The following is a 17,315-nucleotide window of genomic DNA, read 5'->3' as shown; positions in this document are numbered from 1 at the left end:
TGTTCCTGCATTAGTTTGCTGAAGATAATGGCTTCCAACTCCATCTATGTCCCTGCAAAGGACATGATCTTGTTCCTTTTTATGGCGCATAGTACTCCATGGTGTATATGTACCACATTTTCTATCACTGATGGGCATTTGGATTGATTCCACATCTTTGCTATTATGAATAGTGCTGCAGTGAACATACAGTCATGTATCTTTATAATGGAATGGTTTATATTCCATTGCATCTATACCCAGTAATGGGATTGCTGGTTCATATGGTATTTCTGCTTCTACATCTTTGAGGAATCACCACACTGTCTTCTCCAATGTTTGAATTAATTTACGCTCCCACTAACACTGTAAAAGTGTTCTTTTTCTCCATAACCTCACCAGCATATGTTGTCATTATTGTCATTTTTTTTTTCCTACTTTTTTGAGACAGAAGAATCTCATTCTGTCACCCAGGCTGGGATGACAGGTATGAGCTACTGCACCTGGCCAATAATCGGCATTCTGACTGGAATGAGATGGTATCTCATTGTGGTTTCGATCTACATTTCTAGAATGATCAGTGATGTTGAACTTTTATCGTATATTTGTTGGCTGCATGAATGTCTTCTATTAAGAAGTATCTGTTTATGTCCTTTGCCTACTTTTTAATGGGGTTATTTTTTTTCCTATAAATTTGTTTAAGTTCCCTGTAGACTCTGGACGTTAGATCTTTGTCAGATGGATAGACTGCGAAAGTTTTCTCCCATTCTGTAGGTTGTCTGTTCACTCTGCTGATAGTTTCTTTTACTGTGCAGAAGCTCTTTAGTTTAGTTAGATCCCATTTGTCAATTTTTGCTTTTGTTGCAATTGCTTTTGGTGTTTTCATCAAGAAATCTTTGCCCATGCCTATGCCCTGAATGGTATTGCCTAGATTTTCTACCAGTGTTTTTATAGTTTTGGGTTTTACATTTAAGTCTTTAATCCATCTTGTGTTAATTTTTGTGTAAGGTGTAACAAAGGGGCCCAGTTCCAATTTTCTGCATATGGCTAGCCGGTTCTCCCAGCACCATTTATTAACTAGGGAATCCTTTCCCCATTGCTTGTTTTTGTCAGGTGTGTCACAGATCAGATGGTTGTAGGTGTGCAGTCTTATTTCTGAGTTCTCTATTTTGTTCCATTGGTCTATGTGTCTTTTTGTACCAGCACCATGCTGTTTTGGTTACTATAGCCTTGTAGTATAGTTTGAAGTCAGGTAGTGTGATGCCTCCAGCTTTGTTCTTTTTGCTTAGGATTGTCTTGGCTTTTCAGTCTCCTTTTTGGTTCTATATGAATCTTAAAATGTATTTTTCTAATTCTGTGAAGAATGTCAACAGTAGTTTAATGGGAATAGCATTGCATCTATAAATTACTTTGGGCAGTATGGCCATTTTCACAATATTGATTCTTCCTACCCATGAGCATGGCATGTTTTTCCATTTGTTTGTATCCTCTCTGACTTCCTTGAGCCATGGTTCTTGAAGAGGTCCTTCACTTCCATCAATCCTTCTCTTATTGGACACAGTTATTCTCAACATGGAAGGGGGACAGGTGGTGGGCACATTCCTCGGAACACTGTTGGAGTTGGGTGGGTCTTAGGTGAGTTTTAAAAGCCAAACCCCAGGGGTGCACCTTGTACCCCACCACTGAGCTTAACCTGGGCCCTGCAGTGAGCTGGCAAGGCACCTGCAGTGAGATAAGACCTTGAAACTCAAATTGCCGGTTTTCTTGCCAGCTTTTGCACCCCTCCTCCCAAAAGCTTCAGGAAGCCAGCCTGCCTCTAGGAAAGTCAGGACTTTGTGGCAGGACTACAAAGATAACAGAAGAGAGAATGTATGGTCTTTACTTCTGAGACTCCAAAAGGAGAGAGGGCGCGGAGGTATCCCAGGCCAAAGGCAGTCAGGTCTGGGCACCCCACCCCCAAAGGGGTTCTTGGACTGGGGTAAGGGAAAGCAGTGTTAGGCCTCCCCTTTGGGGAGGTTAGGCAAACCTGAGTCGAGTGAGGTGGGAGAACAGGGTGATCAGAGGCTGCTGGCACCTTGGTGGCAGTGCTTACTCACTCATAGCCTCCCTCTATAAATACTTGCTGAGTGGCCACCATGTGCCAGGCTGCTCTAGGTACTGGGGATTCTGCAGTGACAAAACAGACCAAAGCCCCTGCTCCCCTCAGAGCACATCCCTGGTAGGGGGACGACAGTGAACACAGGGGTTCAGTGAACACAGTGAACCACCCTCTTGGTTGTTCCTCACTTGCAGGAGGAGGTCCTCTCACCTGAGCTCAGATACCTCTTGGGGCCCAAGTGTACTCCTGGATGCCCGTGAGCTCCACATCCACTCCACAGGGTGAGGGTCTCAATGCCAGAAAATGGAGCGGGTGGAAGAGAAGGAGCTAGTGCCTGGTCATGATGGTCTAGACAGGGGAGAAACCCATGGTGCTTGGGTATCAATAACCACCTTATCCAAATTGCATTTTGGCATAGTGCCATGGACTTTCATTAGTGGGGAGATGAACTCCCTCCCTGTGGGCCGGCATTTCCTCCCGCTGTCCTGCCATCCTGGGGCTCTGTGGAAAGCAGTGGTATTTTTAGCTGGGACCAGGCTGAGGACCTCTATCACCTCATTCTGCCAGTCTTCTTGCTGAGGACTCTCGGGAGAAAAGTCACTGCTTATGGTGCCAGAAATGGAACTTTTTCTGAGTGCTGCTTTGAGTTTCATATTTTTATACTGCAAGTAACAAAACTGAGGTCTTATCTTTTTTCTTTCTTTTCTTTTTTCTTTTTTTTTTTTTAGATGGAGTCTTGCTTTGTTGGCCAGGCTGGAGTGCAGTGGCATGATCTTGTCTCACTGCAACATCTGCCTCCCGGGTTCAAGCGACTCTCCTGCCTCAGCCTCCTGAGTAGCTGGGATTCCAGGCATGTGCCACCACACCCGGCTAATTTTTGTATTTTCAGTAGAGACAGAGTTTCACCATATTGGTCAGGCTGGTCTCGAACTCCTGACCTCAGGTGATCCACGTGCCTTGGCCTCCCAAAGTGCTGGTATTACAGGTGTGAGCCACCACTCCCAGCTGAGGTTGGTTTTTTTGTTTCTGGTGTGCGTGTGTGTGTGTGTGTGTGTGTTTTCCATCTGCAGAATGGAAGTGGCCTGGTGCAGTGGCTCATGTCTGTAATTCCAGAACTTTGGGAGGCCAACGCAGGCGGATCACTTGAGGTCAGGAGTTTGAGACCAGTCCAGCCAAGATGGCAAAACCCTGTCTCTACTAAAAATACAAGAGTAGCAGGGCATGGTGGCTTGCACGCCAGTAGTCCCAGCTACTCGGGAAACTGAGGCAAGAGAATCGCTTGAACTCCGGAGGTGGAGGTTGCAGTGAGCCAAGATTGCGCCACTGCACTCCAGCCTGGCGACAGAGCCAGACCCTGTCTCAATAAACAACCCCTCCCCAAAACAAAAAACAAACAAACAAAAAACCCCCACAAAAAACAAAACAAAACAAAACAAAAACTAGAGGTGATGATGCCCGCTGCAGGATCCCTTTGTGAAGGGTGAAGATTATACAGGCAGGGTCCATGTCTCAGAGGAGATCGTTTCCAAGGAGGCTGTGTGATTATTAACCACTTTTGTTACTAGGCTACTAACAAGTCTCATGATCCTGGTCAGCTTCCTAATCTCACCAATCCTGCTAACCAAGGAGTCTTCGAGTTTTTTATTTTTTGTGTTTTACATTTTCCCAAAGGCCTGTGGCTAGGAAGGGGCTGAAATAGGGCTCAATGTGCCAGTGCTCTGGAGAGTGGGGAGCCAGACCCTCTGGCCCACCGCAGGAAGTCCACCTCCTGAGAGGGAATGTGGTCGGGGATAGGCTTGGAGAACCTTGGGCCATCCAGGAGATCCCAGTGGACAGAGGCAGGGAGGTGCTCTCATATTGGCTGAGTGCCACTACATGGCATGCCCTGTTAATCAGTTACCTCAGGAGATGGTGCTTGGCTCCTGCCAACCTCAGGGATATATGCTAGGACTGAATGAGAACTGGCTAGATGGAAGCCCTCACTTCAGGGGGCTACAGTTGGGGGCTCGTGGGGCTCAGGCACCATGTACTGCCCTGGTGCTTCCTAAACTACAAGCACTGTGCACCACCTTCACCGTTTCTGCTCTGATACCTAAACTGGTAGTTTCTAATACCTCCCTCTAAATCAACTCACACCTTTTTCTACGAAAAGAAAACAAGCAATGTTCTACTACGTTAAGAAAACACTTAAATATTAAAACAACAACAAATTGTTTACCTATGGGGTAGTCTACCCCATATCTTACTTGATAAACACCAGGGATACAAATAACCTGTGGGAAGCAGTGAACTTTTTGAAGGGATGCTCACCGCAGTTCCATGAGATTGGTTTCATCTTTCCCATATTTTAGATGGGAAAATGAAGGCCAAGATTTGAGGTCTTACTTAAGGTCACCTAGCAAGTAGTGGGTGGAGCTGGGACTCCAAGCCGAGTCTGTGTCCTTTTCACTACATGTACCTGCTCAATGAATCCTTTATTCCTGAAACCCTATTTCACATAGCATACCTGCACTTGGGGTGGGATGACTGATCTGTCCTCTCACAAACTCCCAACGCAACCAGAGGCTCAGGTCCAGTGAGGCGGTGATGGCTACCCCTCCTCAGAGAGCACATCTGATGATGCCCTGGGGCACAGAGGGAGTCCAATGCTCAGAGTGGCCTCATGCTGAGGGCTTAGTTTTTAACATCCCTGGACTCTCCAAGGCAGAATAATTAATCCAGATGCCTGTTTACCCAGGGCTTCCCCTTGGCCATGGCACTAAGCATGACCTCTTAAAAATACCTACAGTACGTCATTATGAGAAATATTAACTTCCAAGATGTCTACAGTGTCTACAACAGTATGTCCCATCCCACGTGCTCCTTAGAACCTTGCCACTCCCTATCAAGAGGCAAAGTCTATGCTCCTTCCCCTTGAAAGAAGGCAAACTTTTGTGCTTTGTAGACCAAGAGGTTACTGAGGAACTGACACTGACTTCCAAGGCCAAGCCATGAACCTACCATGCATTTATGTCTTGTTCTTTAGGGATGCTTGCTCTTGGAACCCAGCCACCATGCTGTGAGGAAGCCCAACAGCCTGTAGGGAGGCTCACATGGAGAAGAAATAAGGCCCTTGTTTCATAACCTCTGCCTTGCCTCAGAAGCCAGCAGCAACTTGTTAGCTATGTATGTAAGGTATCTCTAAAGTGGCTCCTTCAGCCCCAGTCACACTTGCTGTGTCCCCCAGATGACACAGCAAGTGGCAGAGATGAGCTGTTCTCACTAAGCCTTGCCCAAACTGAAGATTCACTAGCAAAATAGATGATTGTTGCCATTCTAAGTTGGTATGTTGTGGGGTAGCTTGTTAATCAGCAGTAGGTAACTGATATGGATACTACTAAATACAGTAAATAATGCAAAAACAATACTATTTTTTATTTTTTAAAATTTATTATTATATATATATATTTGAGATGGATTCGCTCTGTTGCCCAGGCTAGAGTGCAGTGGCATGATCTTGGCTCACAGCATCCTCCGCCTCCCAGGTTGAAGTGATTCTCCTGCCTTAGCCTCCCGAGTAGCAGGGATTACATGTGCCCACCACCGTGCCTGGCTAATTTTTGTATTAGTAGAGAGGGGGTTTCACCATCTTGGCCAGGCTGGTCTCGAACTCCTACCTCAAGATCCACCTGCCTCGGCCTCCTAAAGTGCTGGGATTATAGGCATGAGCCACTGCACCCAGCAATACTATATTTTAAAGAATATATATACAGTGGTGTGCTAGTAAAGGTTTGGTTCTCTAGATTGAAAAGGAAAAAGCCCCGATTACTGATTTCTATGGTGTAAATGCTCCCACCATAGCTGATTTCAAGCTCTCAGTGGTTTAACAGTCAGCTTGCTAAATTCCTGAAAATTTAACATTTGGTTCCATCTGGTTCAAGCACACCACTGTATGTGTAGTAAAAGGATTAAAAAATGCAGGGCAGACAAAATCCCCAAAAGGCTGGAGAGCATTCAGCTGTTACTAGCCTTTTTGGAAACAGCACAGATTTCACAGCTCTGCCATGTGAAGATGGCTGCTGACTTTGCAAGAGGGAGCAGCACACTGCCCTGGGACTCCCAGTCCAGCAAAGCCAGTGCTGGAAGGCCATGACTTTCCAACTTATTTTTTCGTCTCTGACCAGCAGACGCTCCTTCACATAGGAGAAGGGTACTCCATTTTGTAGATGGGTTGAAAACATCAATATAAAAGATATTTACTTCTGGTTCCAAATGGCACGCACCCAACATGCTTTCATGACAAAACAATTTCTCTAATTCTATTTGTATTTTTCTTATTTAAAAAATACAAAACTGGCTGGGCGCAGTGGTCCATGCCTGTAACTCCAGCATTTTGGGAGGGTGAGGTGGGCGGATAACTTGAGGTCAGGAATTCGAGCCCAACCTGGCCAACATGGTGAAACTCCATCTCTACTAAAGATACAAAAATTAGCTGGGTGTGGTCACTAATCCCAGCTGTAATCCCAGCTACATGGGAGGATGAGGCAGAAAAATTGCTTGAACCTGGGAAGTGGAGGTTGCAGTGAGCCAAGATCACGCCACTACACTCCATCCTGGATGACAGAGGGAGACTCCGTCTCAATTAAAAAAAACAAAAACAAAAACAAAAAAACACTTTTGGAGATGTGGTAAATGTAACTAAAGACCAGAAAGGAAAACTCCCAGGTGTCCTGGCTAAAGGAGAGAGGCAAGTGCAGTGCAGTGGTGTGTTAGTCTGTTTTCACACTGCTCTAAAGAACTTCCCTGAGACTGGGTAATTTATAAAGGAAAGAGGTTTAACTGACTCATAGTTTCACAAGGCAGGGGATGCCTCAGGAAACTGACAATCATGGCGGAAGGGAAAGCAGGCACCTTCTTCACACAGGCAGGCACCTTCTGCCGCACAAGGCGGCAGGAGAGAGCATGTGAAGGAGGAACTGCCAAACATATAAAACCATCAGATCTTGTGAGAACTCACTCAGTTTCAGGAGAACAGCATCAGGGAAACCACCCCCATGATCTAATCACCTTTCTCCCTCAACACGTGGGGATTACAGGTCCCTCTGTCAACACGTGGGGATTACAATTTGAGAAGAGATTTGGGTGGGGACACTGAGCCAAACCGTATCAGGTAGATTGTGAGGTTGACACCGAAGTCCTGGCCAGGAACATGTTATATCATTTTGAGGAAAGGTTCAGAGAAAGAGGCACCTTATTGTCCATCACGTGGACTTTGAAAAGCTGTTTCTTTGGATGGGTTGAATAAACCTCTTGCTGATCTGCTTGTGTTTTCTAAGAGATGTTCCTCGAAAGATGTAAGAATAAAAAGTGAGTTTACTCCAAAGAGCATCCAGTTGACTTGGTCCCCTTTGAGGCTACTTCAGAAAGAAGAATGACTAGCTTCAGCCCTTCCCCCAGTGTCTCCATGACCACAGAGGAAGGGATGTGTAAGACGGACAACTGGATGACTTGTAAAAGTTAATAGAAGTGAAGCAGAGACAGAGAGAGGTAAAATGCATTCGTGAGGTATTCAGTTTGGGGACCGCCTTAGTTCAGGCTGCTATAACGAAGTACCATAAATTGGGTGACTTATAAACAACATATATTTCTCACATTTCTAGAGGCTAGAAGTCTGAGATCAAGGTGCTAGCATGGTCTAGTTCTGGTGACGGTCCTCTTCTGGGTTGCAGACACTGACTTTGTGTGTTTTCATGTAGTGGAAAAGGTGAGGGATCTCTCTGGGATCTCGCTCTCTCTCTCTCTCTCTTTTTTTTTTTTTTTGAGACAGAGTCTCACTTTGTTGCCAGGCTGGAGTGCAGTGGCACAATCTCGGCTCACTGCAACCTCCGCCTTGTGGGTTCAAGCGATTCTCCTGCCTCAGCCTCCCAAGTAGCTGAGACTGCAGGCATGTGCCACCACGCCCAGCTAATTTTTGTATTTTTAGTAGAGACAGGGGTTTCACCATGAGGCTGGTCTTGAACTCCTGACCTTGTGATCTGCCCACCTCGGACTCCCAAAGTGCTGGAATTACAGGCATGAGCCACCGCGCCTGGCCAGGGGCCTTTTTTTTGTTTTTTGTTTTTTTTTGAGACAGAGTTTCACTCTTGTTGCCCAGGCTGGAGTGCAATGGCACAATCTCAGCTCACCACAACCTCTGCCTCCCAGGTTCAAGTGATTCTCCTGCCTCAGCCTCCCAAGTAACTGGGATTACAGGCACGCACCACCACGCCGGACTAATTTTGTATTTTTAGTAGAGACGGGGTTTCTCCATGTTGGTCAGGCTGGTCTCAAACTCCCGACCTCAGGTGATCTGTCCACCTCAGCCTCCCAAAGTGCTGGGATTACAGGCATGAGCCACCACGACCGGCCAAGGGGCCTCTTTTGTAAGGGCACTAATCCTTACCACTTTATTACCTCCCTAAATGCCCCACCTTCTAATATCATCACCTGGGGTTTAGGATTTCAACATATGAGTTTTGGGGGACACATTCACTTTATTTGCAGCAACCAAAGGATACATTAAAAATAAGTGTAAAGGCCGGGTGCGGTGGCTCAAGCCTGTAATCCCAGCACTTTGGGAGGCCGAGATGGGCGGATCACGAGGTCAGGAGATCAAGACTATCCTGGCTAACACGGTGAAATCCCGTCTCTACTAAAAAATACAAAAAACTAGCCGGGCGAGGTGGCGGGCGCCTGTAGTCCCAGCTACTCGGGAGGCTGAGGCAGGAGAATGGCGAGAATCCGGGAGGCGGAGCTTGCAGTGAGCTGAGATCTGGCCACTGCACTCCAGCCTGGGGCCTGGGCAACAGAGCGAGACTCCATCTCAAAAAATAAAAATAATAATAAGTGTAAAATTTTAAATTTTGTGTATCGGGTTGGTCCAATAATAGGAGAATTAGTCGGAGTAAATATTGGAAGATGACCCAATGTTTGAAACATCTTCCAATGCATTCCATGTGTCCAATTCAAATAGCTCAATTTTTAATTTTTTACTTTTTTTTTTTTTGAAACAGAGTCTTGCTCTGTTGCCCAGGCTAGAGTACAGTGGCCTGATCTTGGCTCACTACAACCTTCACCTCCCAAGTTCAAGCAATTATCCTGCCTCAGCCTCCTGAGTAGCTAGGACTACAGATGTGTACCACCACACCCAGCTAATTTTTGTATTTTTAGTAGAGACAGGGTTTCGCCATATTGGCCAGTCTGATCTCAAACTCCTGACCTTGTGATCCATCCCCCTTGGCCTCCCAAAGTGCTGGAATTATAGTCGTGAGCCACTGTGCGTGGCCACCAGGCTGGTCTTGAACTCCTGACCTCAAGTGATCCCCCAGCCTCAGCCTCCCAAAGGGCTGGGATTACAGTCATGAGCTACTGCATCTGGCCTGTTTCACTTCTTAAGCTGGAGAATTTGATACTTAAGTATTTTTCTTCTTTCTTTTTTTTGGCAGGGAGGACAGGATCTCACTCTGTCACCCAGGCTGAAGTGCGGTGGCACCATCATGACTTACCACAGCCTCTACCTCCCAGGGCTCAGGTGATCCTCCCACCTTGGCTTCCCGAGTAGCTGGGACTACAGGCTCACACCACCATGCCCAACTAATTTTATTTATGTATTTATTTTTTGTAGAGACAGTTTTGCCACGTTGCCCAGGCTGGTCTCAATCTCCTGGGCTCTAGAGATTCACCAGCCTCAGCCTCCCAAAGTGTTGGGATTACAGGTGTGAACCAGCATGCCTGGCCATAAGTGTATATATTATTCTTTATTCCCTTTTGAATGCTGTGAGTAAAGTATTAATTAATTGCAGGCCTCGATCCTGGACAGACCTAGGCCGCCTTCTCACAACACTGTTTCCTTGAAAATGTATCAAGTTCAATGTGGAATAATGTATGTTGGGAACTGGTCACCTGCTTTGTTTACTGTGAAGCCCTTGGTCTGTGGGACTGTTCCTACCCTGGGAATGTGCACAAGCCTGGAGGCTTCATCACAAGGAGAATATAAAAGATTCATGGGAAACCAAGGCAGGGACTTCCGTCTGTCAACATGAACCACATACACCTTCATCTCTCTTTTTTTTTTAATTGAGACAGAGTCTTGCTCTGTCACCCAGGCTAGAGTGCAATGGTGTGGTCTTGGCTCACTGCAACCTCCGCCTCCTGGGTTCAAGCGACTCCTGCCTCAGCCTCCCAAGTAGCTGGAACTATAGGCACGTGCCACTGCACCTGGCTAATTTTTATGTTTTTATTAGAGAATGGGGTTTCGTCATGTTGGCCAGGCTGGTCTTGAACTCCTGGCCTCATGATCTGCCCGCCTTGGTTATGTAGGTTTATGCAGGCAATCTTGGAAACAATGGCAACAAGACTGAATTGGAACGGGCTTTCGGCTACTATAGACCACTCTGAAGTGTGTGGGTTGCTAGAAATCCTCCCGGCTTTGCTTTTGTTGAATTTGAAGATCCCCGAGGTGCAGCTGATGCGATCCGAGAGCTAGATGGAAGAACACCATATGGTCGCTGTGTAGGAGTGGAACTGTCGAATGGTGAAAAAAGAAGTAGAAATCGTGGCCCACCTTCCTCTCGGGGTCGTCGCCCTCAAGATGATTATCGCGGGAGGAGTCCTCCACCTCGTTGCAGATCTCCAGGGAGAAGCCTCTCTCGCTGCAGGAGCAGGTCCCTTTCTAGAGTTAGGAGAAGAGAAAGATCGCTGTCTCCGGAGAGAAATCACAAGCCATGATCCTTCTCTAGGTTTCGTAGGCCATCTAGGTCAAATGAGAAACAAACAAACAAAAAAAAGCTGACTCCATCAGCTACTATAAGGATTATTCACAATTGAATGGAATTTTACCATGGAATGCAAAGATGTTTCAACAGAAGAAAATCAATCAACATAATACATCACATTATTTGAACAAAAGAAAAAAAATCACATTATCATATCAATTGACATGGAAAAAGCATTTGAGGAAATAACACCCTTTCATAATAAATACTCTCAGCAAATTAGGAACAGAGGAAAAATTTCTCAACATGATAGAGTGTGTTTCTGGAAAACTTACAGCTAACATTATATTCAATGGTAAAAAAACTGAATGAGTTCCCCTTACGACAGGGGACAACAAAAAGATTCCCACTGCTATTTGACACTGAATTGAAAGTTCTAGCCAGACAAGAAAAGGTGTGGTGGCTCCCACCTGTAACCCCAGCGCTTTGGGAGGCCAAGGTGGGTGAATCCTTTGAACTCAGGAGTTTGAGACCAGCCTGAGCAACATAGTGACGCCTTGTCTCTACAAAAAATACACACACACACACAAAATAAAAAACAAAACTGAGCATGGTGGCATGAACCTGTAGTCCCAGTTACCCAGGAGGCTGAGGTGGGAGGATTGCTTGAACCCGAGAGACCAAGGTTGCAGTGAGCCAAGACAGCACCACTGCACTCCAGCCTGGACAATAGAGCCAGATCCTGACTTAAAAAAAAAAAAAGAAAATGTCAGCTGGGCGCGGTGTCTCATGCCGGTAATCCCAGCACTTTGGGAGGCCAAGGTGGGTGGATCACCTGAGGTCGGGAGTTCAAGACTAGCCTGACCAATATGGCGAAACTCTGTCTCCACAAAAAATGCAAAAATTAGCCTGGCATGATGTCAGGTGCCTGTAATCCCAGCTACTCAGGAGGCTGAGGCAGGAGAATTGCTTGAATCTGGGAGGTGGAGTTTCCAGTAAGCTGAGATCGTGCCATTGCACTCCAGCCAGGGTGACAGAGTGAGACTCCATCTCAAAAAAAAAAGTCATCCAAATGTAAAGGAATAGGTGAAACTATTTCTATTTATAGATGACATAATCCTTTGTATACAAAACCCCAGAGAATCCACAAGAAAGCTCAGAGCTAATAAATGAATTCAGCAAAGTGGCAGTGTACAAAATGAACTCACAAAAACAAATTGTTTTCTATACACCAGAAGGAAATTAAGAAATTCCATTTACAATAGCATGTGAAATAGTTAAATACTTAGAGATAAATCTAACTGAAGAGGTCAAAGATTGATACTCTGAAAACTATAAAAGATAAAAACTACAAAAAAATTTAAAAGATCAAAGTAATTGAAAATATATTCTGTGTTCGTGGATAGGAAGATTTACCACTGTTAAGATGTCAATACTACTGAAAGTAATCAGCAAATTCAATAAAATATCTTCTAAAATTCCACAGACTTTTTTTCCCCCACAAATGGGGAAGCTGATCCTCAAATTTACGTAGAATTGAAAGTGACCCTGAATTGCCAAAACAATATTTATAAGGAAGAATAGGGTTGGAAGACTCACACTTTCTGATTTCAAAACTTACTTCAAAGCTACATTAATTAAAACAGAACAGCACTGGCATAAGGACAGGCATATCCAATGAAATAGAATAGAGAGTCAGAAAAAGGTCTCATATATATGGTCAATGGATTCTTTCTTTCTTTTTTATTTTTAATTGACACATAATAATTGCACATGTTTATGGGGTATTGTGTGATATTTCGATACATGTATACAAAGTGTGATGCTCAAATCAGTGTAATAATCATATCCATCACCTCAACAATTTATGATTCCTTTGTTGTAGGAACATGCAAAATCTTCTGTTCTAGCTATTAAAAATATGCAATAAATTATTGTTGACTATAGTCACCCTACAATGTTATAGAGCATTAGAATATTTTCTTCCTATCCAGCTATTATATTTTTGTCCATTAACTAACTCCCCCTATTCTTCCCACCTCCCTGCCTTTCCTAGCCTTTAATAACCACTATTGTACTCTTCTATAAGCTCAATTTTTAAATCTTCCACATATAAGTGAGAACATGTGGTATTTATCTTTCTGTGCCTGCCTTATTTCAGTTAACATAAAATCCTCTAGGTTCATTCATGTTGCTGTAAATGACAGAATTTTATTTTTTATGGCTGAATAGTATTCTATTTTGGTTATAGACCACATTTTATTTATCCATTAATGTGTTGGTGAGCACTTAGGTTGATATCATATCTTGGCCGTTATGCATAGTGCGGCAATAAACACAGGAATGCAGATCTCTCTCTCCCTCTTTTTCTTTTTTAGTAACCATGTGTTAGCCACTTTAATAGAAAATGTGATCAAAACTTGATTACAAGAGTTCAAAAAGGCAGAGAAAAACCAGTGAATTTCAATTTTATTACTAGTATTTAAATCTGGGACTAGTTTAAAAAAATTTTTTTTTTAAACTTAAATGCTAACTTCAGCCCAGGGGTTTTTCACAATCAAACTAAAAATTACTTACTACATGGAAAAATCAATGCAACAAACAAGTAAAATTTGTGAACTCAAGCTACGAACTTATAGTTAATAATCACGATAAGGGACATTGCCCAAGAGCAACTGATGCCTCAGTGAAGTTTGAAAGAAACTCTGCCTTCGGTGAAGGCAGAGAAAAAATATGCAAGCAATTCTGCTTCAAAGAAATTTGCATAGAAATGGAAAATGCTAGAACCTTTAACACAAGTGAAATTGCAAAGCCTTAACATGTTCAACTCAGTCCACAGAGCACCAAATGTTGAATTGGAGCCAAGGTAGGATTAAACATTGAATTTCCAGCTATGCCACTCGCAGAGCACAATTTCAGGTGTGGAAACCATCTGTAGGCAAGTTCTTTTAAAAACATGAATTTCATACACTGTAAATTCTAAAACACACACTTCTGCATTATTGTTCGAATTTCAGAAGGGCACCACAAGGCATCGGGGTCTTTCAAAGTCACTCACGGCAGCAATTGCATCTTTTTTTCCCAGCCTTGGTAGCCCCCTTCTGCGGTTCTCTAGCCTCTGCACGCACTGCAGCACACCACTGTTTGCAGAGTAACTTCTGACATTAAATGCAGTCATGGCCTAAGTTGCATGAGTCAGCTGTTTCCCAGGCACCTCCCAACTCCTTGGCGGGGGAGGCTTCCCAGCCACTTCTTCAGGCCCCACACAAGAGGCCACATCTGGAAGCACTAGTCCTCTAGCGCCCTCTGCTGGAGACCAAAGTCACAGATTGTTGCAAAGACTTGCAGAAACAGCTTACACATTCATTTTTGTACACATTTAGTTAATTGAGAACCTGGGACTTTTACAATCGATTCCCCAAACCCCTTTATGGAGAGTGACAGACTACGCAGCAACGCTGAAGGAGCACTGTTTCTCTCTCTAGGAAGAAGATTAGTAGACGTAATTGTGTGCGTCAAGAGAAATTTGTACTAAAAAATCAAAGCAAGACAAATGGCCCAGAAACCCGCGTTTTATTGACACTGTCATTTTCCCAGACAGAGAATCTTAGAAAGATGTCACGTTTTCTTTTAATGAATGAGAGGAGCCCGCTTGTATCCCTGAATCATTCTTTGGGAAAAGCAACAGAAACGATTGACAGTTATATTTTTAAAAATAAAACGGTCACTCCCTTCAGCCCACACCTCCTCACCTTCATCTGCCTGCCCAATGGCTATCAGTTCCGTCAAGTCACCCTCTCCTTCTACTCTAGTATTACCACAAGAATTGAAATTTTCAAGCAGAAAAAAAAGAAGTCATGTTACAAATAAGCGAGTGGTGGCCCAAGGAAGCCCTTTGACTATGATTTCCAATTTTCTGTTCAGTCAACACTGCAGAGATACAAGGATAAACCACCATTTTGGTTCCCAAGTTTTATTCAAGAACTCACACAAAATATTCCAGATAAATGAAATTCAATCCTCGTCTTTCTCCTCTTCTTCGTCCTGGTTAATTTGGAAGCAACGTAATTTGTAACTCTTTTTGCTGTTAGCAACTGTGCACAACCAATCATGAAGATTATTCTTCTTCAAATATGTTTTGGTGAGATATTTCAAATATCTTTTGGAAAAAGGCACCTCGGATATCACGGTGATCTTGCTCTTGCTCGTTTCGACGGTCACCACCCCTCCACCAAGGTTCCCAGCTTTTCAGTTCACTTTGATCCTTCCTTGCAAAAACTGCTCAAAATTGGCAGCATCCACGATTCCATCTTCTACGGGGTGGGTGCAACCAAGAGTGAACTTCAGAACCTGCTTTTTTTTTTTTTTTTTTTTTTTTTGCCCCCGTTCACCACAAGCTTTCTCACAGGCATCATGGCATCAGCAGAGGCAGAAAGCCAGATATCTCTTTAACATACTGATTTTCTCTCCTTTGGATGTATATCCAGTGATGGGATTGCTAGATCATATGGTAGCTTAATTTTTAGTTCTTTGAGGGACCTCCATACTGTGTTCCACAGTGGCTGTACTAATTTACATATCCACCAACAGTGTAAAAACATTCCCTTTAATCTGCATCCTCTCCAGTATTTGTTATTTTTTGCCTTTTTGGTAATAGCAATTCTGATTGGGGTGAAATGAAATCTCATTGCAGTTTAGATTTGCATTTCCCTGATGGTTAGTGATATTAAGCATTTTTTTCTTATACTTGTTGGCCATTTGTAGATCTTTTGAGAAATGTCTACTTAGATCTTTTGCCCATTAAAAAAAAAAATGGGTTCTTTGTTGTGTTTTATTTGCTGTTGTTTGAGTTCTTTGTTTATTCTGGACATTAATCCCTTGTCAAATGAGTAGTTTGTAAATAGTCCCTCCCATTCTGCAAGTTGACTCTTGACTCTGTTGATTGTTTCCTTTGCTGTGCAGAGGCTTTGCGGGGTGATATAATCCCATCTGTCTATTTTTGTTTTGTTGCCTGTGCTTTTGTGGTCTCATTCATGAAATCTTTGTCCAGCTCAATGACCTAAGCATTTTCCTTAGGCTTTCTTCTAGTAGTTTTGTAGTTTTGGATCTTGCATTTAAGTCTGTAAACCATTTTATTTTTGTATATGGTGAGAGATAGGAGTCTAGTTTTATTCTTCTGCATATGGATATCCAGTTTTCTCAGTACCATTTATTTACTGTTTATTTATTTATTTTGAGATGGAGTTTTGCTCTTGTTGCCCAAGCTGTAGTGCAACGGTGCAATCTCAGCTCACCGCAACCTCTGCCTCCTGGGTTCAAGCCATTCTCCTGCCTCAGCCTCCTGAGTAGCTGGGACTACAGGCATGCACCACCACACCCGGCTAATTTTGTATTTTTAGTAGAGACAGGGTCTCTCCCTGTTTGTCAGGCTGGTCTCGAACTCCCGACCTCAGGTGATCCACCTGCCTCGGCCTCCCAAAGTGCTGGGATTACAGGCGTGAGCCACCATGCCTGGCCTTCTCAGTACCATTTATTGAAGAGGCTGTCCTTTTGCCAATGTATATCCATGATGTCTTGGTTGAAAATCAGTTGGCTGTAGATACGTGTATTTATTTCTGGTTTCTCTATTCTGTTTCAGTAGTCTGTGTATCTGCTTTTATGTCAGTACTGTGCTTTTCTGGTTACAATTTTATGGTATATTTTGAGGTCAGGTAGTGTGATGACTCCAGCTTTGTTCTTTTTCTCAGGTTTGCTTTGGCTAGTCAGAGTCTTTTGTGGTTCCATATGAATTTTAGGATTTTTTTTTTTAATTTTTGCAAAGAATATAATTGATATTTTGATAGGGATTGCAATTAGTCTGTAGATCATTTGGAATAGTGTGGTCATTTTAACAATATTAATTCTCCCAACCAATGAACATTGCATGTCTTTCCATTTTTAGGTCCTCTTCAATTCTTTTCATCAGTCTTTTTTTTTTTTTTTTTTTTTTTTTTTTGAGACGGAGTCTCGCTCTGTCGCCCAGCCCAGGCTGGAGTGCAGTGGTGCGATCTTGGCTCACTGCAAGCTCCGCCTCCCGGGTTCACTCCATTCTCCTGCCTCAGCCTCCCGAGTAGCTGGGACTACAGGCGCCCACAACCGCGCCCGGCTAATTTTTTGTATTTTTTTTTTTAGTAGAGACGGGGTTTCACCGTGGTCTCGATCTCCTGACCTCGTGATCCGCCCGCCTCGGCCTCCCAAAGTGCTGGGATTACAGGTGTGAGCCACCGCGCCCGGCCTTCATCAGTCTTTTATTGTTTTCATTGTAGAGGTCTTTTACCTCCTTGGTTAAATTTACTTCTACGCTTTTTTTTTTTTTTTTTTTTTTGGTAGCCTTTTAAAATAAAATTGCTTTCTTGATTTCTTTTTCAGAAAATTTGTTATTGGTGTATAGAAATGTTACTGATATTTGTATGTTGATTTTGTATTCTCAACTTTACTGAATTTGTTTATCAGTTCTAAGACTTTTT

General features: G+C 43.6%; 2 pseudogenes; one reads left to right on the top strand and one right to left on the bottom strand.

The window, feature by feature from the left end:
• Positions 1 to 6,944: 6,944 nt before the first annotated feature.
• Positions 6,945 to 12,518, top strand: LOC112424929 (serine/arginine-rich splicing factor 3 pseudogene; annotated as a pseudogene).
• A 2,184-nt stretch (positions 12,519 to 14,702) lies between these two features.
• Positions 14,703 to 15,224, bottom strand: LOC105471831 (large ribosomal subunit protein eL22 pseudogene; annotated as a pseudogene).
• Between the last annotated feature and the right edge of the window lie 2,091 nt (positions 15,225 to 17,315).

Source organism: Macaca nemestrina, chromosome 13 (assembly GCF_043159975.1).
Source record: "Macaca nemestrina isolate mMacNem1 chromosome 13, mMacNem.hap1, whole genome shotgun sequence".
In the NCBI taxonomy this organism is placed as follows: domain Eukaryota; kingdom Metazoa; phylum Chordata; class Mammalia; order Primates; family Cercopithecidae; genus Macaca; species Macaca nemestrina.
This window is presented reverse-complemented; position numbering and strand designations above follow the sequence as displayed.